General features: G+C 33.4%; 1 protein-coding gene across 2 annotated transcripts in view; it reads left to right on the top strand.

Moving 5' to 3' along the window:
• The window catches only part of EMCN (endomucin), a 155,017-nt gene extending 152,928 nt beyond the window's left edge, over nt 1–2,089 (top strand). For both annotated transcript variants that reach the window (XM_031943091.1, XM_031943092.1), the window contains one exon: nt 18–2,089. The gene's annotated coding sequence lies outside the window, so the exon portion shown is untranslated. The remainder of the gene's footprint in view (nt 1–17) is intronic.
• The last annotated feature ends 23,499 nt before the right edge of the window (nt 2,090–25,588 follow it).

Genomic DNA, 25,588 nt, shown 5'->3' with positions numbered 1-25,588 from the left:
CTTTTCTCTTTTTTCAGGTGTGAAAAAACACATTGCTATATGTCACAGGAGTTTCCTTTGAAGAGCAAGTTTCAGTTAAGGACTGCTTATTCTAAGGAGTGCCATATCACAGGCTGATGAACCAACTTACTGTATTCCTTCACTATATCTTTTCAACTTGAAAATATTTACAATTTTCAGCCTTGGAGATGTTTGTTATCTCAATGGCTTTTTATTATCTGGTGTTCATATTTATTTTTTCTTTATATGTTAAAGCAGAACCTTGCAAATCTGTTTAAAATATACTATTGTCCCTTTGTATATAAAAGTGTTTTATGCAGTTTTTTCACATGCCAGAAACCTATTTTTTTGCATACCTGAGTATGTATATATCCTTTTATTGTGCTTTTAATAGGTAATGATTTTTTTTTTTTTCAAAATGCTTAAAGGCAACATGAATGTAGAGGTAGCAATTATGTATTTTCTTGACAAATATGTGTATTTCCCCATTATATCTTTAAAATGTATTAACTTTGGGACACTCAGCAGTGGAGTTCAGCAGTGAAACAAGGGAGAACAAAGACATGTCAGTACAATATCTGTTCATTTTTTATTCCCCATGTGACTAGGATTTGATACCTCTTAAAGGGATAAAAGCCTATATTTGTCATTAATCTATTCATTCTATACCCTTTACATGTATTTAACGCTTTTAGAATTTAAGAAATTTTCCAGTGACCATAGTTGAATTTTCCTGATTATTAGAAAATGGACATTTTATAAGTACAAAATTGAGTTATCATCAGTCAGTGTACTCCTTTCTTGGAAACAGAATATACTGCTAGATATCAGCCCAACTGGAAAAAGATCATCTCTGGAGAGCTACTTTCTCAACCCCGTTTCTATGTGCTATTTTTCCTTCATGCACAGACATCCCAAAAGTAAATCAGAAGAGGTTTTATAAGACACTTAGGCACTGATAAGTATATCAAAGCTAGCACTTTAGTGCTAAACAAAATTTTATTCATACTCATTTGAGGAACTCAAGGTCAATATATAAAATGCAAACTAGTATATTTCTTTAATTTTTTTTTCCCTTTCTCTTGATAATGGTAAGTTTGAAGAGATTTACTTCTGAGGTAAATAGATCATATTTTTTCCAGCTTCCCAATGACTGAAAATTTTCTAATATAAATTCAAGCATTTACCATAACCCCACCATTCATATTTCTCTATTTGCTTATTTAGAAAGAAGAGGAAGAGAAGGGAATGATCATAAGTATTATATATTCAAAGCTCTAAGGGACCTTTGAGTTCACCTAGTCCAACTTCCTCATTATATAGATGAGGAAACTGAAGCCCAGAAAACTTAAATGGTTTGCTCAAGGGTCACACAAATACTATACCATTTGTACCAGGATTTAAACCTGTGTTCCTGACTTCAAACCCATTCCACACCACAGACTTTCAAAGACTGACAAAAGGGACTGAGATATAGGAAAATGAAGGAGGGAGGAGAAATTCTCCCCTGAAAACAGTCTTCAAAATGATGCACTTGAATCTAATCCTAATAGCCTTGAAAGGCTTATGCAATCCAAAGAAAAAAGCCAGCACCTCCACACACAGGCAGTCAATGTCATTCTAAGCTACTCAATGGCTACTATTCTCCTTGGTTAGAAATTTGAAGAAAAGGAAGTTTCTCTTTTCCTCAAGTGATATCACTCAACTTGAGTGGTATCTCAGCAGTTTAGCATATCTTCCAACCAGTTAACTCCCCCAATGAATAAGGCACAATGGTAGTTAAAGGAGAGCTTATGATAAACAAGTGTTCCTTTTGGAGGTTCTCCTGAGCTATCCAAATCAAGTTCTGTATGGAATGAGAGATTTCATCATTAAGCAAAAACTTTTTAAAAGTATTATCTCTATGAGTAGAATCTTTGAAAAGGCAAATGGTTACAATGAAGGCTACTCATCAGCATGGGTAGAATTGTGTACAAATATTCAAAAATCACCTTATTATAGATGACTTTATCAAAGATCATAGGATCATAGATTTAGATTTAGACCATAAGTTCCTTGAGATCAGGAACTGTCTTTACTTTTCTTTGTATCCACAGTGCTTAGCATAATGTGTTGCACATAGTAAGTGCTTAACAATTACTTTTTGATGAAACTGGAAGAGACCTTATACAAGCCTTGTATTCTAACACCCTCATTTTACAGATTAGGAAATTGAGATTTAAGGAAGTTAAATTATTTAATTAAGGTCATACTGGAATCTAACTTGGGATCTGTGACTCCAATTTCAATATTTCTTCCTCTGTACCATGTTATTTAATCTGCTCCATAAATAGTCTGCCAGTTCTGTAGTTAGATGATAATCAGATTTCCCAATTATCTAGTTTGCAACATCTTTTTTTCTCTATTTTACCTACAATTCTATTTTAATTTGTAAATAAGTTTGTGTCATAAATTAGAAGAAATGCTGTATTCTTCAAATCTAATTCTTCAAATTCTTCAAAGAATTAGATCAAAGGTTAGGGTTCCACTGCTGTTATTAGGCATGGTCAAATTAATAGAATTTAAATTTCTCAATAGTCAAAATATAAACAAAAGCCAATTAGCTGGTGCTATTGTCATCCGAAAACAAGTGGATGTTGTTGGCTGGCAAACAGGATATAAATTAGCTAGTGGAGAGAGATTTACAAATGCCTCTCCCTATGCTAAAATGCTATGCCACACAACATAGCCTAAGTCTTCCTGCCAGAGGAACAATTGTCTGAGCTGTTCCTAGTCCTGATGTACATTCAAGTTCCATGAGTTCAACAAAGGCCATAGAAATATTGACATTGAGCCCTGTAACTTTGGTCCGTTTCTTTCCATTAGACTCAAATATTCAAATCAATGGTCTCTTTACAATGCAGATGGCAACACATTCCTTTCTGTGTGACTCTCCTACATGTTCCTTCTATTGAAATATAAACAGGGCCTGGAATCCCTGAGGTCATTTTAGACTTACATCATCCAGGGTTTTAAGTAAAACTTGGGCATAGTCTATCTGACATGTTTTGATTGATCATATTCTCCTTACCATAAACATGCATCATCATTACTTGTTATTACAGTTAGTAATCATCATGATTAATTAAACAATATCTAATACCAAGTATATGCCAGGTTTTTGTCACTACTTCTCATTCTCCTCCTCCCCAAAGGGAAGAGACCATAAATGGTTCGGTCCTTTAAAGAGGGAAATGCTCTGATCATACTATAATGTTCCCTCCTTTTGTTGTTGGGGAATCATTCCTGCAGAAAAGCTCAGTGTAAATCTGAACATCCTTCTAACATCAATTGCTGTCATTAATCTCAGGAACATTGTGTAAGTATCATTGAGGACAATGAAAAATGTTGGTAGGAAGAGTTTATATTTATATAAGTGTCCTTGACACCTAAGCAGTATTCTTAACAAAAGTCATATACCAATACTTCATCATCGCATAGTGGGTGCTGGATTTGGAGTCAGATATGTCTGGATTCAAATTAAAACACTGAGGATGATTTAAAGTTCAATGTGAATGTCAAGTGTTTTGGTTTGGGTTTTTTGTTTTGTTTTTGCTGAGGCAATTGGAGTTAAGCAACTTGCCCAGGGTCACACAGCTAGGAAATTTAAGTTTTGGAGATCAGATTTGAACTCAGGCCTTCCTGACTTCAGGGCTGGTGCACTATCCACCTCACCACCTAGCTGCCCTGAATGTCAGTTATTAATAATATTAAGGCTATTTTGACTGTAATGTGTTCTGACCAATACTACAAAGCTGGAAAATCCTCTAGTGGACAATGTCAACACCTAATGATGAGCCTTACCAAATTTAGTAATGCAGACAACTCTCCATCATAAGGCCCATACATATCCACCAGCCAGACATTGAATAACATGACAGGGCCCTAGGACACACCTCTAGTGGCTACTAATTAATGATTTCTATTCTTCAAGGACTCAACTCTTACTACTTGTCCAAATTTCTGGTTCCCTTCCCTTTATAACTTGTGTGATTATATGATTCCCTTCCCTCAATATAGATATACTCAAGTTGCTCACAAATACTTTGAGACCAAATGTTCATTTGCCTGGAGCCTTTTTTGAACAGACATCAGAATCTCTTTGGTTATTTTGGCAATATGCTAGCAGCATGATTTCTCCTTCTGATACCTTGGTCCAGTCTAATAATATCCTGTGTGTTTAAATTATAAATGCATGCATTGTATAGGATTTGCAAGATTTTGCTTGGCAATAAAACCAAATCATGGGATAGAATACTTAATAGTAAAGCTATGTGAAGTGTTGTTATTCCCGTTCAACTACATTTAACTATCCTAGATAGATTAGATGTTTTGATCAATTTAAATTGACCCAGAATTGTCTTTGTCTTGGTGGCAAGATCTACTCATCTGCAGAGTGCAGAAATAGTTTGTAATGCATATTCTGCAAAAAACAGTTTTTAAAGAATGATACAATTAGCTGAAGGAGACATACCTACTTCCATCATGGTCTACTTATTTTTAAAGACTCTTATAGCTTTTGAAATTTTAAAATGTCATTGGGTCTAAAGTTTCTATGTGTAGTATGGAGTTGAAGATTCGGAATGTGAAAATTAGACATGGAATTAGTTTGTCTTTTTAGATAAAATTGGAAAGTTTTTGAATGTTAAAGAATATAGAAATGGGGTTAAACAAAGGATGGGAATAAAAAATTTTATTCTAGAAATAGTATGTTCTAAATATGTATCATTAACATAAATAAATATTCATCATTTATTGAACACCACTTACGCTGCAAGTCCTAAGACTTTGCTAGGACAAGAAGATATGAAGAGACTTAAGAAACCTTGAATCCTGACAAGGATAATATTCTGAAATGGAGTAGAAATGCACAGGATACATAGAAACTAAATCAAATAGCACAGTAATTTGCTTAAAGTATTAGTAGGATAAAAAACATGAATTCATATTGTGGCAGATGTTGAATTATTATACAACAGGATCTGGACATTTCCTATAAACAATAGGCAAGCATTGAAGGTTTTTGACTTTTTAAAGCAGTATTGAGGTTGATGCTTATAAAGCACTATTTTAGGAACTTTTCTTTGGCCATGATATAGGGATAGTTTAAAATGAGGACAAACTTGATGAGACCATGGAATCATTGGAGTAGGGAGGAAAATCTAGACTTGCAGGAGTAGCCAGGTTTGGGAAAGAAAGCAATGGAAGCATGAAACATATAGAGAAGGAAGAATCTACAGGATTTGTGGATTAACTAGGTGTGGAGAAAGGAAGAGAAAGGGATTCTTGTGTGCAGCTGAATCTGTTGGATTACTACTGTTCAAAAGAGCAGCTTTGATAGACTATCAGGGAATTAAAATTATATTTGACAGATATTCTCAGCATGGTTATGAACAATCCTAAACAAGCTTGTTCACATGAGCCAATTCATCTGGCTCCCTGAACTACTTTAACTACCTGGAGTGGTTTGCCCATGGGAGAATAGGAGAAATGTCAAGATGCAGTCCCATTCAAAATCAAAATAGTTGTCCTAATGTTTTATGTGATCAAGATAGCTGGCAATCCCTGTCCTAAAAATAATCACTTCCATTCAACAAGGCTCAGAATTCTTAACCAGTTTAGAGCAAATGCCAAACTCTTCATTGCTTTTTTAATTGATAATTTTATTTTGGTAAACCCATATAACCAAATTCAAAGAAAATCCACTCACCAAATACGTTGTCTCTAGTTACAGCTGGAAAAGTCATGAGCTTAACGTGTGCCATATGAAACTACTATTTTGCTTGCTTCTTGACCATTAATCCTCACCATTCTCCAGCTAGTGGAATCCTCTTCTTTATTGGAATGGAAACTTACCATGTTCTTTTAGTTAACTACTATCTCAAATAATATGCTGTCTGATCAGAATAAAGTTCATGATAACAATCCTGGTTTAAGATATTTCACCAGGAAGCCATCATTGCAAAGCCCTCTCTGTTTTTTCCTTCCCCAACCTGAGGTGAAAACAGAAAGCAACAAGCATCTTTCAAAAATTTCACTTCTCCAATTCCAGATGATGCTCAATGGTAATGACTATCATACAAGTTCTTAGCTTGTGAAGTCAGTTCTCTTTCTAACCAATTAAGATTCATTCAGCTGAAGCCTTCTTATCAGCTTCCATGGACTCAGTTATAATTTCTATGCTAATGAGTAAATCTATTTATTTAACTTTAAATTTTCTCCTAATATCCAGATTCATATCTCCAACTATTTGACATCCCAAAATAAATGTCCATAGACATCTTAAGTTCATCATGTCCAAATCTGAACTCATTATCTTTTCACCCAAGCCCTATACTCTTCCTAACTTTTCTATTACTATTAAAGGGACTACCATCCTACCATAGGTTCATAATTTATCCTTGACACTTCATTATCTAACAAATTTTCCTCTCTTATATCTATCTGATACCAAGTCCTATTGATTCTAATTCCATGACATTTCTTATATATACATGCCCTCTCCTCTTTTCTGACACTGTTACTTACCCTAGTGCAGATCCTCATTACCTCACACCTGAACTATTATTCCCAATGCTCTTAATGCTAGTGCCTTTCTTCTATTGGTTATCTTCAGTTATAACAGACAATAAATGAAAGACAGATAAATAGAACATAGAATATATATGCTATATATCTATTATATACTATATATATATATACATATATGTGTATATATACATATACATATCTACAGATATGTATATGTAGAAACATAGCCATGTATGATATATATGTAATAATATATATAGCTATATAGTATATAATTGAGATAGTACATAAATACTGTAGTACATAGATATATAGTATAGATAGATGTTAGATAGCATATAGATATGATTGGGTTTGGAAAAAGATAAAATATACTATGTATCTATATACTATCATGTCTCTATCTAATTTTTAATACTCGTTTGCTTGTTGTCTTCTCCATTAAACTGTGAGCTCTTCAAGAGAAGGGATTGTCCTTTTCCTTTCTGTCTCTTGCCAGTATGTAACACAATGCCTGATACATACTAGATGTTTAATAAATACCTAAGTTTAATAAATACCATATAAAAATAAATAAATAAATAAATACCTAATTGAGCAGCTTTTTCCATCCCACTGCTATATCATCAACTTTGTTTAATGCTTCTGCCTTTTGTAAAGGCTTGTTCAGAAGCTTAAATGACAGCCTCCTAACTTACAGAACTTACCTTTAACTTAAAAAGTCACAATGTCTCAGATTTCCCCTATCAAATTGATAGTCTTCTTAAATTTTAAATTATATCTGTGTCCAAATATTAATATGATTTCTCATTTTCTTACTTTTACCCTCTTTAGGTATAAATCACATATATGCAAATTAGCATTATTTCTTAGTTCTGATGTCTCTAACAAAGTAGTATGTGTGTCTCTTTGGTGCCCTTGAAACTATATTTCTTTACAATCACATTTTTGTCATTTTTAAATGATTAAAACATCTTTTTCTGTCTATATAAAATCAGATTGTTGTCACACAAACCAGGCATCACTCCACATTGTTGATGAGATCCATGTCCTCCCTTCTTCACTGCAGATTATTTTCTTTCTAAAACTTTCCCAAATCCCATCTGAAATCTATGTTTCTTGATAAATACATTTTAACAGTTTATTTAAAATTTTAAATAAAACGTTTCTACTCATGTTAGGTATCAAGATATGTATCTCTAAGAAGGACAATATCCCTTTTAATAATCAAATTAAATCTCTTCCTTTACACAAAAATACTTTTCCCCTCCATTTTCTTTCTTTTTTTACTTTTTCCTGAGGCAATTGTGATAAGTGACTTGCCCAAGGTTATACAGTTAGGAAGTGTTAAGTGTCTGAGGCCATTTTTTTTTAATAGCCTTTTATTTACAAGTTATATGTATGGGTAACTTTACAGCATTGACAATTACCTCTTGTTCCAATTTTTCCCCTCCTTCTCCCCACCCCCTCCCCAGGATGACCAGTAGATGTTAAATATATTAAAATATAAATTAGATATACAATAAGTATACATGACCAAACCATTATTTTGCTGTACAAAAAGAATAGGACTCTGAAATGTTATACAATTAGCCTGTGAAGGAAATCAAAAAATGCAGGTGGGCAAAAATATAGGGATTGGGAATTCAATGTAATGGTTTTTAGTCATCTCCCAGAGTTCTTTCGCTGGGCGTAGCTGGTTCAGTTCATTACTGCTCCATTGGAACTGATTTGGTTCATCTCATTGCTGAGGATGGCCAGGTCCATCAGAATTGGTCATCATATAGTATTGTTGTTGAAGTATGTAATGATCTTCTGGCCCTGCTCGTTCACTCAGCATCAGTTCGTGTAAGTCTCTCCAAGCCTTTCTGAAATCATCCTGTTGGTCATTTCTTACTGAACAATAATATTCCATAATATTCATATACCACAATTTATTCAGCTGAGGCCATTTTTGAACTCAGGTGCTCATGACTTGAGGGCTGGTGCTCTATCCACTATGCCACCTAGTTTCCTCCTTCCATTTTTTGTCCCTAATTGAAGATATTAAACTTCTCACTTTCAGTCTGAGAAGTCTTTTAGAGTTATTTTCATTTACATTGTTCTAATAATTGCATAATATTCTCCTCTTCCTTTTTGGTCCTTAAATAAATCTATATTACTTCCCCCATGTTTCTCTGCATTTTTTATATTTACATGAACATATTTGGGATATTGTACAAAAGTATTTTACTTCTGTAGGTCCCTGGATCGGTTATTTGAAAAGTACTATCAATGAAGACTACACTTGGTAAATAGCTAATCCAGCAAAAAAGAGAAGAAATAAACCTATATATTGTATCCCAGAAAGTAGAATGAAATGGTCTTTTCTAAAGTAACTAGAGCAGAATCATCATGTAATTTTAGTGACCCCAATCAGATGACAGAATGATGGCTTATTGCAATATGGGTGTTTTTAATGAACACTATAGATACAACTATGAATTATCACTAATTAAAGTAAATTTAGGATGAAGAAGATTAAAGAAACTCTCAGGATCTAATAGCTAATGTGTTGAGAAACAAAACTCATTAATCTGTGGTTATCAAAAACCTTTAAGATCCATGTGAATTTCAATTATATCCTCACTGTTACTGGGTAATGCTTTTTTCCATCAATTGTTAATGCTTCTAAGTTGGAAGTTTTTGACATGGGGTTCATGAACTTTTATATAGATAGATAGATAGATAGATAGATAGATAGATTTCAATATAATTGGTTTTCTTTGTAAGTCTATAATTTTATATTGGTTGCATTTAAAAAACACTACTGTGAACAAAATTCATTTAGAAGAACAAAAGATCAAGAATACCAAGGGAATTAATTTTAAAAAATACAAAAGATGGTGTCTTAGCAGTACAAACCTAAAACTATATTATAAGGAAGCAGTTATCAAAATCATTTGATACTGGCTAAGAAATAGAGCAGTGAATTGTTGCAATAGATTAGATACACACGACACAATAATCAAAACCTATGATAATCTAGTATTTGATGAACCCCCAAATTCTAGCTTCTGGAATAAGAACTCATAATTTGACAAAAAAATGCTGGAAAAATTGGAAAATAATATGTAGAAACTCAGCATAGATCTATATCTCACACCCCATCCCAAAATAGTCAAAATGGATACATGATTTAGGCATAAAGGATGATACTATAAATAAATTAGGAGAGTAAGAGATAATTTACCTATCAGATCTTTGGATAAGGAAAGAATTTATGACCAAAGAAGAACTAGAGAATGTTATGAAAGACAAAATGGACAATTTTGATTATATTAAATTAAATAGTTCTTGAACAAGCAAAACCAACAGAAATAAGATTAAAAGGAAAGTACAAAGCTGGAAAAAAAAAAAAACTTTTACAGCCAGTATTTCTGATAAAGATCTCATTTCTAAAATATATAAATAAGTGTGTCAAATTTATAAGAATACAAGTCATTCCCTAATTGATGAATGATCAAAAATATAAACAGACAATTTTCAGGTGATGAAATTAAAGCCACCTATAGTCATAAGAAAAAATTCTCTAAATCACTTTTAAATAAATAAATGCAAATTAAAACAACTCTGAGGTACCAATACACACCTCTCAGATTGGTTAAGATAACAGGAAAGATAATGATAAACTTTGGAAGGGATGTAGGAAAACTAGGACACTAATGAATTGTTGGTGAAGTTGTGAAGTGATCCAACCATTCTAGAGAACAATCTGGACTATCAACAAAGGACTATCAACCTGTGTATACCCTTTGACCCAGCAGCGCCATTACTGGGTCTGTATCTCAAGGAAATCATAGAGGAGAGGAAGGGACCCACATGTGCAAAAATGTTTTTGCCAACTCTTTTTTTGGTAACAAAGAATTAGAAAATGCATAGATGCCCATCAATTGGAGAATGGCTGAATAAGCTGTAATATATGAAGGTAATAGAATATTGTTCTATAAAAAATGATGAACAAACTGATTTTAGAAAGCCCTGGAAAGACTTGCACAAATTGATGCTGATTAAAACAAGCAGAACCAGCACAGTACAACAACACACAATAACAGCAAGAATGTACAATGATCAACTATGAAAGACCTGGTTCTTCTCAGTGGTTCAGTGATCCAAAGTAATCCCAATAGACTTTGGACAGAACACCATCTGCATCCAGAAAAGGAACTATGGAGATTGAATGTAAATCAAACATGCTGTGTTCATTTCTTTTTTTCTTTTTTTTTTCTCTCCCATGGTTTTTCCCATTTATTCTGATTTTTCTCTCCCAATATGGTTCATAAAGTAATATGTATTAAAATAAATAAATAAATAAAAAAAATCACTCTGGGAATGGCGTCCACAGGGTTCACCAAAGACAAAAAAAGTTAAGAATTTCTGCTAAGATGGTGCAATAGGCTAGTAAATTTCAAGATCTCCCCCCCCCCCATAAATAGAAGAAATTTGTGTCTCAGTTTGAACATAGACTGGTAAAAAATCAAAAAGATTTGAGGCAAAACAGGATCCTTCTCATATAACCTGAGAAGATCTGAAGAAAACCCCAGGTTCGGATTGACCAGTGTGAAGTGCAAATACTTACAGACTAGGAAATACCAAGTGGGGACCCCTGAGGCTTAAGCTGGGTTTGGATGGAGCCTTAGCAGGAATCACAGAAACTTTTCATTTCCTGAACTGCATATTAGGTTGGGCATTTGAGTCTGAGAAGACTGAAAAGCCTTTGCCAATTAAGAATGCCAGGCCTAGCTATGCTGCAGAGATGTAGCCCTGGGAGATAAGCAAACAATATACCCAGTATTCCCCAGTATGCCTCAGCAGTGGGGCAGGGACTCTGCTGGTTCTGGGCACTTAGAAACGGGTGTAAATGTTCTTAATCTAGGGTTTCAGATCAAAAGAGAGAGCTAAAATGAAATTCGAGGCACTATTTCCCACCAATTAGAGGTGCTCACACTAATACCTCCTATTGAAAATTTTAAAAATGAATTGGTAAAGAACCCAACCATAGAAAATTACTATATAAACAAGGAAGACCATGGTTCATCTTCAGAAGACACTGAAGTAAAAAAAGCTTCTTTTATTCCAAAGAGTAATGTAAATGGTTCTCTCCCCAGAAAGAATTTATACAATAATACAAAAAAAAATTTAAAAATCAAATGATAGAGATCGAGAAAAAAATAAATAAAACAACAAAAAATTATGAACAAAAAAATTTAATCAATTAGAAAAGGAGATATAGTGTAGAGGGCCACAGATAATGGAGGAACTCTGGGTAAGGTATAAGAGCCTTCAGCCCAGAGGGAACTTGCTGACAAAGCCTGGTTTGGTCTCCCCTAAGGGCTCTCACCCTTCCTGAGAAGTCAGAGAGGGCATGACCACCTGTGTTCTACTTGAAGCAAGGGATACTTACAGTAAAGAGAGGCATTTACATATCAATACCAGAGTGCTTATAGTTAGCACTTGTGCAGTGTGCTGTGATGATGTGGTGACGGTGATGTAATGATTCTACAGTTGGCACATGCTCAGTGTGCTGTAGTGATGTAATCCTACTAAGGTATATAAGGGCTGGGAGGACTTGAAATAAATGGACTCCATATTTGACCATCCTTGTGGGTCTTTTGTCTCCTTCACTCCTCCACTAAGACCAAGGTTTTGAGCTGATCCTGAGTTCCTCCAGAGAGCTAGTCTGGACAGTATATTTTGACACCCCAGCATGGGGGCTCTAGAAAGCAATAGTACATTTTGTCACCCCAACTTGGGGGCTCTAGAAAACACACTACAATATAGAGTCTCAAAAATGAAAACAACTCTTTGACAATTAGAATTGGACAAAGGGAAACCAATGAAGGTATGAATGATCAAGAAATAACAAAATGAATATAACGAAAAAAAAATAGATCAGAATGTGAAACATAAGAAAAACAACAGATCTGGAAAATAAATCAAGAAAAGACACTATGAGAAAAATTGAACTACCTGAAAGTTGTGACCAAAAAAAGAACCATGACGCAAAAATGCAAGAAATAATCTAAGAAAATTGCCCTGGAGTGATAATATGAAGGGAAAATAAAAACAGAAAAAAATCACCAATCAACACCTAAAAGAGATCCTTTGTGGAAAACACATAGGAATATTGCTGCCAAATTTTGAAACACCTAGATCAAAGGGAAAATTTTGCAAGAAACAAGAAAAAAGAAATTCAAATATGCTGGAGCTATAACTAGAATTGTACAGGACTGGAATCAAATCTACTGACAATCAAAAGAACTAGGTCTGAGGCCAAAAATATCATATCCAGAAAAATTATCCATACTATTGCATAAGAAAAAAAAAAGGTCCCTTTAATAAACTTGCAGATTTTCAGGACTTTGTTTCAACCAAACCCAAACTCAATAAAAAACTTTAGCATATAAGAGCCAGTCTCAAAGATCAATGTCAAGAAACCTAACATGGACAAATTGTTCATGCTTTTTCACATGGGAAATGTATACCATACCTTTAGGATAGACATTAGCAATAGTGTAGAGTTCCTTAATAAAAGTCAAATCAATTTACAAAGGAAAACCCAGGACCTTTTATAGGAAAGGACTCAAAGTAAAATATGCTAGCTATGCTAATTCCTTGCCTTAGAAAATCAACTGATGATTAAGGAATGTTTATGCAAAATAACTGGGCATTACTGTATGTTACTTGACCTCCATGATTGTATTCAGTGGTTGGATAGTTCTATTTGTACATATAATCCTGAAGCAAAATAAGAAATTCATCAAGGTCCCACTACTTAAGGACAAGATAATCCTGACAATATCCTTCCCTGGGGCCCCTCTACACACTTTGTTCTACCAGGTACCTGGGCTTTTACTGGAGTCTATTCACCTCATCTTGTGCTACTTAAGGCTGACTCCAGAGGGAGGCAGATTATGTTGTCTAAATATATACAACTGGTGTAATCCCTAAATTTGGAATAATTTCAAAAGTTTATGTTTAAGAGTAAAAATAAGAACATTCATTATACTCAAGAAATGCTAAATACATTATCAATACTTATAAAAAGAAGTCCAATTTGGTTTTAAAAAGAAGACTCTGAAGGTATTAATTTGTAAACCTAAATCAAGGCTATATCTAATATTAGCAAAAAGATTAAGAATAAAGTAGAGACCAGTCAGTACTTCAAAAAATGCTGTATTATATCAAAAATCATTCAATTTAGAATTAGGAGAGCTAACTTTAAATCATAGCACCAACACTTACTAGCTGTGTGACCTTCAATAAGTCATTTAACTTATTTCAGTCCCTTATTGCCTACCCCTGAGGATTGTGATAAGATAAGTGCTTTCTGAGCCTTTAACTATTATACAAATGTAACTATATGCAATTTCTAAGGATTGTTGACATTCCTAAGTGAGTAGTTATAATTTCCCACCATCACAATTAGTCCACAGGAAGATAACTTGAGTATATTTTAATTGAGAAGAAAAAGTTTCTAGTCAAGTTCTTGCTTATCCACAGCATCTATTTGATATTTAGATATTGTTCCCTCACTCAGCTTTTCATTTTTTTGTACAGATTTGGAATTAATAATAATGAGTAGGTAAAGGGGAAAAATTGCCGGGGGAGGGGGAGAGAGATTTTAAAAATGTTCGGTCTTTGTGAGTCAAAATAATATAATCATCAAGTAAACTTAATAATGATCAAAATTGCTTGTCACCAAAATTGCATATAAAGGAAATGGACATGAAACAAAACATATGTTGGCCTTATTATTATATTGTTTCCATGTTGTTGGCAGCTAGGTCGCCTAGTGGATAAAGTCAGATCTGGAGTCAGGAAGACTTAAGGTTAAATGCAGCCTCAGACATTTACTCTGTGTGACTCTGAGCAACTCATTTAACTGTCTCAGTTTCCTCATCTGTAAAATGAGCTGCAGAAGGAAATGGCAAACCACTCCAATATTTTTGCCAAGAAAACTCTAAATGGGATTACAAAAAGTCAGTCATGACTGAAAAGACTGAACAACAATAATCACAATAGCAATGATGACAACCACACAGTTAGATTCATATTGAAGGAGATATCAGGAAATTCCTAAGGAACGAATTGTATTGCATTTGAAAAAAGAACCATTAGAGTTCATCTTAATGCTCTCTCCCTAAAAAAGTTATTGTTGCATATTCAAAAGGGTTACAGATGAAAGTTAAACTTAATCTATCATTTCACATATTATTGGAAAACTTAAAACTGATACTATTTACAATACCAACAGCATGAAGTGGATAATAATTTGACAATATATATTTCAAAGCAATGTCACAATTTAATATTCAGAAGTCATTTTATTATTATTGTCATTCTTTACTTAAAGAGTGATTGACAATCATAGGAAAAACAAAAAGCTAGAAAATTAAAAATATAAGAAGCTTTACTGTCAAAAAGAGACAAATTTGAATTTCCTTTATAGAAATAATAATTTAAGAACTTTCATGAACTGTGATAAAATCTTGTAATCCAAAAAAACATAAATGATATCTATTCTGAAAATGTCTTGACAAAAGGGAGTCTTGAACAGTGACACAGAAAAATGTCTATTAAGTCACAAGCAATAATAGGTTCAGTTGCAATAGTCTAATTCTCAGTACAATATACATTAAAAGTATAGATTAACTTTGCTAGTAATATTATTTTTATTATATTGGCATGGCCCAGACATGAACACTGAATATTTCCCTAGATATTTTAAGTTGTTTTGTTTTGTTTTGTTTATTTCTTTAAATGTTAGGTAGAATTCATATGTAAATCCATTTGGCCCTGGAGATTTTTTCTTAGGAAGTTAATTAATGGTTTGTTCAGTTTCTTTTTCTATATTGGGACTATTTAAGTAATTTATTTCCTCTTCTGTTAATCTGGGTAATCTATATTTTTGTAAATATTCCTCCATTTCATTTAGATTATTAGATTTATTGACATATAATTGGGCAAAATAACTCCTAATTATAGCTCTAATTTCCTCTTCATTGGTGGAAAGTTGACCCTTTTCATTTTTAATACTAACAATTTGATCTTCTTCTTTCCTTTTTCTAATCAAATTAACTTAAGATTTTATCTATTTTGTTGGCTTTTTCATAAAAACAACTCAGTTTTGTTTATTATTAATTCAATAGCTTTTTTACTTTCCATTTTATTAATCTCCTCTTTTATTTTCAGAATTTCAAATTTGGTATTTAATTGGAAGTGTTTAATTTTTTTTTTCTAACTGTTTTAGTTGTAAGCCCAATTCATTGATCTTCTCTATTTTATGCAAGTAAGTACTAGAGATATAAAACTTCCCCTAAGAATGCTTTGGCTTCATCCCATAAATTTTAATATGTTGTCTTATTATAGTCATTCTCCTAGATGAAATTATCGATTGTGTCTATGATTTGTTGTTTCACCCACTCATTCTTTAGAATTAGATTATTTAGTTTCCAATTAATTTTTAGTCTATTTTCCTCTGGCCTTTTATTTCATGATATTTTTATTGCATCATGATCTGTTAAAATGCATTTATTATTTCTTCCTTTCTGCATTTGACTTTAAGGTTTTTATGCCCTAATACATGTTCAATTTTATATAGGTTCCATGTACTGTTGAGAAAAATATGTATTCCTTTATATCTCCATTCAATTTTCTCCAAAGGCCTAACATACCTAAATTTTCTAGAATTCTATTTACTATCTTAATTTCTTTCTTATTTATTTTGTGGTTCAATTTATCTAATTCTGAGAGAGCAAAATTCTACTGGTCCCCCACCAGTAGAATTTTGCTGCCTAATTTTCTTGCAGCTCTCTTCTGTCCTAGGAATTTGGATGCTATATCACTTGGTGCATATATGTTTAGTATTGATATTACTTCATTTTCTAGAGTACCCTTTAGCAAGATGTAGTTCCCTTCCTTATCTCTTTTAATTAGATCTATTTTTGCTTGATCTTACATCAGGATTGCTGCCAAGGTTTGTTTGTTTGTTTGTTTTTTAGTTCAGTTGACATATAATAGTTTCTGCTCCAGCTTTTTACCTTTATTCTGAATGTATCATTCTGCTTTAAATGTGTTTCTTGTAAACAACATATTGTAGGATTCTGGTTTTTAATCCAGTTTGCTATCTATTTCTGTTTTATGGAGAATTCATCCCATTCATATTCACAGTTAAAATTACTAACTAAATGGACATGAAGCAATATATATGTTGGCTTTATATTATATTGTTTCCATGTTGTTGGCAGCTAGGTTGCCTAGTGGATAAAGTCAGACCTGGAGTCAGGAAGAAAATATTTCCTGCCATCTTGTTTTCCACAAGTTATGCTTTTCTCTTTCCTTTCCCCTTTTCCCTCCTCCCTAGTATTTTGTTTCTGACTACTACTTCCCTCTAACAGCCCTGTTTATTTCTTTAAAAAGCACTTTGTAAGTAAATCTATACAAGTTTTTTTGTGCTTTGGTAGATTAACCCATAGCTAACTTGTGCATTTTTTAGTTATTTAAAAAGTGATTTTCTTTTCTGGTACTATCTCCTGGGTTTCTACATATTATTCATGTGAAAATAATGCTGTACCCTTTGACCCAGCAGTACTATCACTGGGCTTATATCTCAAAGAGATCTCACAAAGGAAGGGACCCACATGTGCAAAAATGTTTGTGGCAACCCTTTTTGTAGTGGTTAGAAACTGGAAACTGAATGCTGAACAAATTGTGGCCATGAATATTATGGAATATTATTTTTCTGTAAGAAATGATCAGCAGGATGATTTCAAAGAGGCCTGGGGAGACTTACATGAACTGATGTAAAATTAAATAAGCAGAACGAGGAGATCATTATACACTTCAACAACAATAATATATGCTGATCAATTCTGATGGACATGGCTCACTTCAATAATAAGATCATTCAAACCATTTCCATCTGTTCAGTAATGAAGAGAATCAGCTACACCTAGAGAGAGAACTATGGGAAATGAGTGTGGACTCCAACATTACATTTCACTCTTTCTGTTGTTGTTTGCTTGCATTTTTGTTTTCCCTTTCAGGTTTTTTTGTTGTTTTTTTTTTTACTTTCTTTCTAGATCTGATTTTTCTTGTGCAGCAAGATAACTGTATAAATATGTATACATATATTGTATTTAACATGTATTGGACTACCTGCCATCTAGGGGAGGAGGTGGGGGGGAAGAAGGGGAAAAGTTGGAACAGAAGGTTTTGCAAGGGTCAGTGTTGAAAAATTATCCATGCATATGTTTGTAAATAAAAAGCTATAATAATAAAAAGAAATTAAAAAAAAAAGAAAATGATGCTGATTTTTGAAAGGTTATTTTTTATTTATTTTTTAGTTTGAAGCTATTGTCTTAATTAATGTTGCTAATTTCCTAGTATTTCGCAAATAAGCCATCATATCATAAGCAAATAGGGATTACTCCTCTTCACTTGTCTTTGTCTTTATGAACCTAATATCTCCGTCTGTCTTTCTGTCTGTCTCATTTCTTTCTCTGTTTTTCTCTTTCTCTCTCCCTCACACACACACATATACACACACACACAACATACAACACACATTTTCCCAAATCTATCAAATAATAAGCAGGAGAATAGATATCCATGTTTTTCTCCCATGTCTATTGGATATGGTTCTATTCCCATAATATATAAAGTATAGTTTTGGCTTTAGATAATTTTTTTTAAATAGTAGCTAAGTTATTAATAGAAATGCTAACTGAAAAATACATTGATAGTAATATAGTAATAATTAGAAATTGTAATATTCCTCCCTCAGAGCTGATTGTATCCAGCAGAATAATAAACAAGAAAGAAAATATTGGTGGCAACAAATTATTTGAAAAGTTGGATTTTACTGACCTATGGTGACTTGGAAAACAAATTCAAAGAAGCAGAATCTATAGGTCATAATATAATAAAAAGAAAAATAAAGGAAATGTGCAAAAGATATAACATAAAATGGAGCCGTGGTAATATGGGCTGAAATATCTATATCAAAATCATCATAGTAATATTACATAATTAGGGAGACAACATAATAAAAACCTGTGCCCTTGAGACTTTGCAATAACAAGTTGAGTTACAGCTAAAAGCTACAGATGCTCAACTATCTTAACGAAACTTACATTCCCCTGCTGTTCCCTTCCCCAACTTTTCATTATCACTTAAGTATCTAATATGGTAAAGAGGTGTTATTGACTAATATTCTTTGTCTCAGGGATAGATTTTCACATCAGAGTTCGAGTCCAGACTCCAAGCCAATGGGAAGTAGGACCAAGAAAAAGGAAGAAAGGAGCCTTCTGCCTTAGGGTCTGTATCATCTTGTGTTTTGCAGTTTGTGCTTTGCACTCCTTTACTGATGATACTTCGTCTGTTGGGAGTTGCCCTTTCTCAATCTCTCCTTTTTTGCTTTTCTACCTTAAGAGTCTATGCTTTTAATTTGAGTAGGGATCATAGCTGTTCCACAAAGTTTTAGAGACTCATCCAGGATATTTCTTGTTCATGAGGGGGTCTCTCCCATATCTCCAGAGGGCAGGCACCCTCTGGAGAATTTCCCAATGGTTCTTGGACTCACTTCAGGAACTCCAGGTCCAATCAAGTAAATTCCTAAGGAGAAACATTCAGAGAAAGCAAAAACAGAAGTAAGTGAGTTAGTGAAGACAGAGGATTAATTTGGCTCAGGAAATAAGTGGAGAAAAATTTGGAATCAGTCGGGTAAGTTGTACACAATCCAAATAGGCAAGAAACTGGGGAGGGGAACACTTTAAGTGGTTAGAGAGCATAAGAGTACTTTTCCTTTAACAAGAACTGGTGAGTCTCCTGGGAGAATAGGATTGGGATTAAGAGACTTTAAGCAATTAGAGTTTCAAAGAGTTCTCCCATTTCTCTTTGGTAAGACTGGGGGAGAACTTCATCAAAGAGGACAAGATACTGTGAATGATGGGAAAAGAACAATCTAAGATAGCTGTCTCTAAAAACCTATCTAGTGTCTGAAAGATTGCCCTTTAGGAATAATTGGAATAAAGTGTCAAAATTTACATGGAAGGGCAAAGAAGAAATTGATTAAATTTGTTTTGTTTGAGCAGGTGCTCCTCTCAGAGGAAATGTCTTTTGGCCAAAGTACAGATTCCTCCAGGACTGGGTATAAATTCAAAGAAGCTTTAGAGTAACTATGCAGTCTTTTTGTTGTTGACTTTGGGACAATTGAATTCTCCTCCATCCCCAGCTGGCTGGCTTCTATGGCTGTGGTTCCAAAACTCCTCTCCTTTTTGAGACTAATCAATGAGTTGCTTGGTACTGTCTCTCAGTCAGCTAACTTGAGTTAGTCTCTTTCTAAGTAGGCCTAATTTACATGACTAAAAACCTTCTGAGGGACTAAACCTGAGGCTTACAGAAAAACTCTTAAAAAAACAAAACAAAACCCTCTCTGTTATTTTTTTCCTTGGAAAGAACTGTGGCTACCTCCCTGGCTAGGCTGCCCTCCCTGATTGGCCTGGATTTTTCGGGGTTTTGTACTGGTGCCCCAACATATTTGATATGGCTCCCTGCTTTTTTCTGGAATGGAGGGTGGGTTAGTCACTGGGCCACAGACACCTAGCTGGACACCTGGGTCCAAAATTTTCCAACTCTCTCCCCCAGGATCCTAAAGTCCACCAATTTTTAAAATCCCTTATAGCTCTTGCCCTAGAAATGGGAGCTCTGCAAAATCCCCTACCTTGTGTGTGTGTGTGTGTGTGTGTGTGTGTGTGTGTGTGTGTGTGTAAGTAGAAGAGTATGGCTTATCAGATCAGCCATCCTGCACCCTCTTTCCCCTGAATCCTAACTGCAGAAGGATTGAATTGGATAAACAGACTTGAAAAGGAAATTTTCTGACACCTTGAATTTTGAGGCTGTGTGTGTTTAAATTGGAATTCTGATTCTGAAATTATATAAGATAATTACTATTAAGAAGCATGCTCTAAAATTTTGAACTTGTTTATTGTGGTATAAGATTTTAGAAACCTGTGTGTATTAACATTTAAGTATTGCTACTATAAGTTTAAATCTGTATTTGATTTGACAAAAATTAGGTATTAAAACAAAGTTTTCTGATAACTTGCTTAAAGAGGGCACATGTTTGTATCTACTAATTAGATGAAATATATTTAAATATAAAGAAATATATTAAAATATATTTAAACCATGTTGCTCTCTAAATTGTATATTGGGCAATTTGTAAAAATTGTATGAGCTGTATAAAGCCTTCTGGGTATGTGGTATAAATTTTGTGAAATTTGGTCAAAAGTTATTTAGATATTACCTACATTTTGAATCTTAAAGTTTGTCTTGCTTTCTCCCTTTAATAAAGAAATAAAAACAAGAAAGTTTTGTGTATAAGGATATATATGTGTAATTGCAAAACAAATCCATATCTATGTGAAATGTCTAAAGATAAATAAGAAGATATTGAAGAGGTGTCCCTTCAGAAGGAGGGAACCTGACTATAGAATATTCAAGTTAAGTTTTACTGAAATGACACCAGTGGGGAAACTGAGATATTTATTGATCATAGTAGACCATCTGATAGGATGAGTGGTAGTTTGGATTAAGTATGGATTAGTAGAGACTAATGATTCTGATAATGAAACATGCTTTACTTCTAAGATTGTATAAGAAATAATGGAGAGGGATTGCAAATTGAGTGCCAATTCCATATACCTGGGCATCTGCTCTCATCAGGGAAAGTGGAAAGAATGAATCAGGTTCTTAAGGCACAAATTAGTAAATTGATGTTAGAGACTAAATTGCTTTGAACCATATGTTTGCCTATTGTTTTGTTAAAAAGAAGTTATCTGCAACTTTCCCTATATGAGATGCTGTTTTTTACTTTATTTGGGAGGGGGAAAGGAAATACTCTCTTTTGAAATAAAGGATGTTTTTAAGGAATTATATACTGGCAATGTTCTCATTCCTTTCAGCCCTTACAAAACAAGGATTGTTGGTCCAGACAACACCTTTGGGATCCGCAGTTCCAGGATGACTGAGACTGCAGTCCAAAGGTTGAGAACACTAGGGTTAAAGGACTGGTGGAGAAACCTCAAGCATAAATTGTTAAGGACAATTTGTAATCTCTAAAAGTGACTTTGCACCAGGGCAATTAGAAATGTTTTGGTGGGAAAGGAGATCAATTGTGCTTAGAGGAATTTTAACAATATTAGTGTTGTATCTGTTATTTATAGGGATTCCTCAATTGGATGAAGTTTAATTAACATTTTTTGTGAGTTTTAATTTGTTGTATTGAGCCATCTTAAAGCTGTTTTTAAGGAATTACATATTGGCAGTGTTCTCCTTCCTTTCAGCCCTTATAAAACAAGGACTGTTTAAGAAGATTCTGAGTGATCTATGTCTTTGTCCCTTTTAACATGGTTAATATCTGAACATGTTTTGATATAGATTGGTTATTGGGCATTTTAAAGTAAAACAATTTGTATAATGTTCTATTTAAAAGCATGTACTTAGATATGAAGACAAGTTGTGAATTTTCTAGGATGAATTTCTTACTATATGTAAGACTATACAATACTTATTTAGGATATGTGATCCTTGAGAGTTAAATTCACCTAAAGTTTTGATTAATCAGACTTGTTATTTGATATAAAATCTCTTGGGACTGTAACTGATATTATTTGAAATTTTGATTCAGGTACAATTGTCTTATGAATAAACAAATTAGTAATCCTCAATCTAAAAGAAACATGCCACAAGCTATTCAGTAGAATGTGATCTTGAATTGTTACAGATGGAGGCTAGTATCTGGGCAAGAGTTGGGAGGATGAGATTGGTCTCTGCTTATGGTGAGATCCTTCTGACTCAGTTTCCTACTGGTTTTCCTTTGAAGAAGAACCTACCTGATTATTTTTGAGTATGGCAATAAAGTGGAGTGTTAAACTGAGCTAAGGATATTTTTTCCTGTCATGTATGTGCTTTTGGGCTGAGGCCTGAAGGACTAGTTTTGATGTTCTTACAATCATATCCCTATTTTTTCCTCTTACAGCAAGTTTTCAAAATCAGAGTAAGTGGTCAGTAGAAGCTATGAGCACAATTCAAGTATATAAGAATTTACAGTTTTCAATCTGAAAATATGTGGTCATTATATCCTAAATAAGTAGGTGAGTATTTGGCCTAGTTATCTGTCTGGTGCTAGATGCATATATATCTGTCTGTTCCTTTTAGGATTTCTATTCTTGCTGACTTTTGTGATAGGCATATTTATTTGTGAAGAGTTATCTACTCCCAGTGACTGGGGATGCAAATAGTTGGGGTGATAAGTGGTCCCCTATGGGAGTTGAGGATACAGATCCTCAATTTACATGCTGAATAGGCTCATTAGACTCCAGACATTATCAAAATAAAGCATTGTATTTGTTACCAGACTAAGTCCAGAGGGTTTGGAGACTGAGGATGAGATGATTGAGAAAATGTATCAAGCAGGGTGTGAGAAGTCTTCAAAATTTAATAAATAAGAGAAGGAATTGAATGCTATTGACAGAATAAAAACCTCTCATAAGAATATGGCCTTGGCTCATGCCCTAATTGTGACTTGAGACTTTGCAATACAAGTTGAGCTATAGCTAAAAGTTGCAGGTGCTCAATTATCTTAAAGAAATTTATATTAAGAAAGAATTTAAAGAATTTACATTCACCTCCTGTCTGCCCGCGCGCCCGCACACACACACACACACACACACACACACACACATACACCCCTTTTCATTAACATTTAAGTACCTAATATGGTAAAGAGTGTGTGATTGCCTAGTATTCTTTGTCTCTGGGTAAGATTTTTGATTCTGAATGGCAGTCATACTCCCAACCAATGGAAAGAAGGGTCAGGAAATGGGAGGGGGGGAGGCTTCTACTTTAGGGTCTACATAATCTTGTGTTTTGCAATTTATGCTTTGTACTTCTTTATTAATGACACCTTATTTGTTGGGAGTTGCCCTTTCTCACAGAATCCTTTTTTTTGTTTGTTTTTCTAAGTTTCTGATTTATTTTGGGTAGGGGTCAAAGCTGTCCCATACAACGGGAAATATCTACCTCTGAAAACAAAGAAAAGTTAATTAATGAACTGAACATGAAATTAAAGTCAAGAAAAATAAATCACAACCTTGAAAAAAGGAACAAAAGAGAAAATTTTAAAAATTAGAGAACAAACAGTTAAACATAATTACAAACAAGATTTTTGAAAAGACAAACAAAATTAATAAATTAACAAGCTTTAACAAAAAGATCAAATTACTGAAATTTTTATAAATTCCAAAGTAAAATCATAAAACAAGTGAAAGAGTTAGCAGAAATTACCATATATAGTCCAATGCCAGAGAATTCAATTTGAGAATTCAAAGGAATTTATATTTCTGTAAGAAATTAAATGCATTCAAACTAACAAAACAAAAAAAAATAGAAATATTAAACAATTTTATCTCAGAGAAAAATTGGATAAGAAAATTAATTTCCAAAGAAAATTTTCTGAGCCAGATGGATTTATAAGTGAGTTCTATTAAACATTTAAAGAGCAAATAATATCTATGTTATGAAAATTATGTTCAAAAATAGACAAGAAACACTCTGCCAAACTCCTTTTATGAAACAAACATGGTCTGGATATCCAAAACAAGGAAAAATCAAATAGAGAGAGAAAGAACTGCAGACTGATCTCACTAATGAATATCAATGAAAAAAATTTAAATCAAATTCTCACTGAGAGTACCTCAAGTTTCCAGAATACAATTCACTGTGACCAAGTTGGATTCATGCCACATATGCACAGCTAGTTTAACATTAGGGAAACACACAATCGAATAACAAAAACTACTATTATTTCAATTACTACCATTTCAAGAAAAGCATAAAAATGTTATTTTTTACAAAATACAGTACACATTTATTTTAAAAATGCTAATATATGTGTGTATATGTGTGTATAATCACTGAATCACAATGCTTATAAATAAATCACAAGCTTATATATAAAGCCAAAAGCTACCATGTTTGAGATGGGAAAATTCTAGAAGTTTTTTCTTCTACAAGGAAGAATATGCACCTTTTCCTTGTATAATTTAATATTATTTTAGAAAAGAGAGCATTTTAGGGGAATAAAATTGACAAAGAAAAGGAAAAATGTTATACATACTTGCAAATGATATGATTGCATATTTAGATACTTCAGAGGGGAAGCAAATAAACTAGCTGAGATGAGTGATGATTTCATGGAAGTAGCTAACAAATTCATGAAAATATTTGGCATTTCCCTACATTAGTAGCAAAAGCCAAGAACAAAAAAGGATAATTAGAAAAATGCTCTTCAAAACTGCTGTAAAACACATTAAATATCTAGGAGTTAACTACCAAAATATATGCAAAATCTCCATAAATTTAAGCATTATGCATTTTTCAGAACTAAACTAACACATAAACAAAGAGATAATCACTTTCTAAGTGAAGTGAACAGATCCAAGAGAACATTCTACACAGCAGCAACAAGATTATATGATGATCAATTCTGATAGATGCCTCTCTTTTCAACAGCAAGGTGATTCAGGTCACTTCTAATTGTCTTGTGATGGAAAGAACCATTTGCATCCAGAGAGAGGATTGTAAGGATTGAGTGTGGATCAAAACATAATATTTTCACTTTTTGTTATTGTTGTTTGCTTGTATTTTGATTTATTTTTCTTTTTTTTTTCCTTTTTGATCTGATTTTTCTTACTCAGCATAATTGTGGAAGTATGTATAGAAAAATTGCACATGTTTAGCATATATTGGATTGCTTGTTATGGGGGGGGGAGTGGAGAGAAGGGAGGGAGAAAAAACATTTGGAACATAAAATTTTGCAAGGATGAATGTTGAAAACTATATATGCATGTGCTTTGAAAATAAAAGGCTTTATTTTAAAAAAAGCAAGATAATCACTGATTATTGTCAGACC

Source organism: Sarcophilus harrisii, chromosome 6 (assembly GCF_902635505.1).
Source record: "Sarcophilus harrisii chromosome 6, mSarHar1.11, whole genome shotgun sequence".
Lineage (NCBI taxonomy): Eukaryota > Metazoa > Chordata > Mammalia > Dasyuromorphia > Dasyuridae > Sarcophilus > Sarcophilus harrisii.
Note: the sequence above shows the minus strand (reverse complement) of the source record. Positions and strands in the feature narration are given on the sequence as shown.